The 2,500-nt window shown below is 31.2% G+C and overlaps 1 protein-coding gene across 2 annotated transcripts in view; it reads right to left on the bottom strand.

The window, feature by feature from the left end:
- Nucleotides 1–2,500, bottom strand: part of LOC143033930 (uncharacterized) — a 264,491-nt gene that overhangs the window by 2,742 nt on the left and 259,249 nt on the right. The gene's annotated exons all lie outside the window — the stretch shown is intronic.

The following is a 2,500-nucleotide window of genomic DNA, read 5'->3' as shown; positions in this document are numbered from 1 at the left end:
ATTTGAAAACGTTGATAAAACTCGAAATCAAAAGAGTGAGAAGAGAAATACGAGTAAAATCATGGACTTTGATTGGTGAGTCGCATGCAGATGTTGAAATAAAAGACGAAGAAACAGAATTATATGAAGAGTGCCCTTATGAGATGCTGTCATCATAAGCCCGTTTAATCCCATGATTGTGTGATTACTTTCATATATTGTTCAATTTAACAACAAGTTTGTTCAATTGAAGGTTGAACAGACCACCATTGTGTGAACAGGTTCTTGAATATCTGAACAGGAAGTATGGAGAAGTGTAAAGAATTCAGAAAAGTATTTCCACAGAGCTGATTAAAGATATGAAGAGTGCCCTTATGAGATGCTGTCATCATAAGCCTGTTTAATCCCATGATTGTGTGATTACTTTCATATATTGTTCAATTTAACAACAAGTTTGTTCAATTGAAGGTCGAACAGACTACCATTGTGTGAACAGGTTCTTGAATATCTGAACAGGAAGTATGGAGAAGTGTAAAGAATTCAGAAAAGTATTTCCACAGAGCTGATTAAAGATATGAAGAGTGCCCTTATGAGATGCTGTCATCATAAGCCCGTTTAATCCCATGATTGTGTGATTACTTTCATATATTGTTCAATTTAACAACAAGTTTGTTCAATTGAAGGTTGAACAGACCACCATTGTGTGAACAGGTTCTTGAATATCTGAACAGGAAGTATGGAGAAGTGTAAAGAATTCAGAAAAGTATTTCCACAGAGCTGATTAAAGTCACGAAAGTGTTCTTACGGTGTCTTGCTCATTCATGATCTAAGAGGAAGACGATGACAAAACCTCATATGACTAAAAATAAACTGAGTAAACGATAGAAGCAGAAGTTTGTCAAATTAAAACTTCTTCTTGCTAGATGCAGTCTCCGCCGGAGAATATGTTAAATGGAGGAAACGAAAATGAAACATGAAAATTAAAACGCCCATTACAATTGGAGTTCAGAGTTTTTTCATAAATACAAAAGTACAGATCGATAGAATACATTGGATGGTGTAAATAGAAATGAAAATAAAATTCAAAAATATTTGGTAAAACAAAGATCATAAAACACACAAATTTATACTCTCATTCAGAAAGTACAGTCTTCAGACTTAAAATTTTAAGTTTGTGTAGGAAAAGGAATGAACGCAGTGTACCTTGAACAGCTGTTTCAAATAAGAATGAAAGTCATGAAAACAGAGATGTTATAAAATCCTAAAAAGAAAAATAGATCTGGGGCCAGGCAGTTTATAGGTTGTCAATAAACCAGAAACTAAGAAATAATGAATGGATAAATAAATAGATAAATGAACAAAATAATAAAGGAAATAGGAATGAGACAGTGAAGTTTTTAGGAATTAGTAACAATTAAAAAGAAAGTTTGAAGAGGCCATTGTCTAGCATTGGGTTCAAAATAACGCCTACTTATGTTTAGCCTATATTCATGTAATTTGTGGTCAGTTAAGTATATCCTATACTACTATATATTCAGTCGCTTAGATATAACATATATAAAAAAATTGCTTACGAGCCTGTACATTATATTCATGCAATTTTTTATATATTTAGTATGTCTATTTTTCAGTCAAGATGCACATGCAGTTACTATCATTATATTTATATATTTCATTCTAAAAGCAGTTTAGCACAAGGAAAGAAACTATCCATATAAGTTTCTACATTTAGTAATTTGGTGTTCCTATAGAATATCTTTTAACTGAGTACTACCATTAACATTATCTCTGAAATAAGCAGAAAGGGGATGATTTAGTATAATTTCGTATGAGAGTAATATATTTTTAATCGAGTGCTACCAAAATGAAGGATGGTAATTTGGCATACCAATTCAATGTATTTTTTAGTATTATCATTAACATCATCTCCAGGATAATTTGACATAGAAATAAGACATGTTTTTGAGTACTACCGTTAACAACATTATTTCTAAAATGAGCAGATAAAGGTAATTTGACGTAGAATATTTTTTATTGAGTATTACCATTGATATTTTCTCCAAAATTAGCGGATACGAGGGGGTTCAGGGAAACTTGGTATAGCAATAATTGAATGCTACCAAAATGAGCAAATATAAGTGGTGATTTAGTTAAATTTGTTAGCCATACAATATTTTTTGAGTCCAACCAATAACATTATCCCCAAAATAAGCAGATAAAGGGGGCTGAGGATAATTTGACACAGGAATCAGATTTTTTAAGTACTACTATAAACATTATCTCTAAAATGAGATAAAGAATGCTTTAGTATAATTTGGCATAAGAATAGAATACTTTTTTGAGTACTGCCGTTAACATTATCTCCAAAAATGGGCAGATAAAGAGTGTTTTAGTATAATTTGTCATAGCAATAGAATATTTATTTGAGTACTACCATTAACATTATCTCCAAAATGAGATAAAGAATGCTTTGGTCTAATTGGCATATAAATAGAATATTTTTTTGAGTACTGCCGTTAAT

Source organism: Oratosquilla oratoria, chromosome 2, assembly GCF_046742065.1.
Source record: "Oratosquilla oratoria isolate Oo_2021 chromosome 2, ASM4674206v1, whole genome shotgun sequence".
NCBI classification, from domain to species: Eukaryota; Metazoa; Arthropoda; class Malacostraca; order Stomatopoda; family Squillidae; genus Oratosquilla; species Oratosquilla oratoria.
The sequence above is the reverse complement of the archived record's forward strand: the minus strand, read 5'-3'. Positions and strand labels throughout refer to the sequence as shown.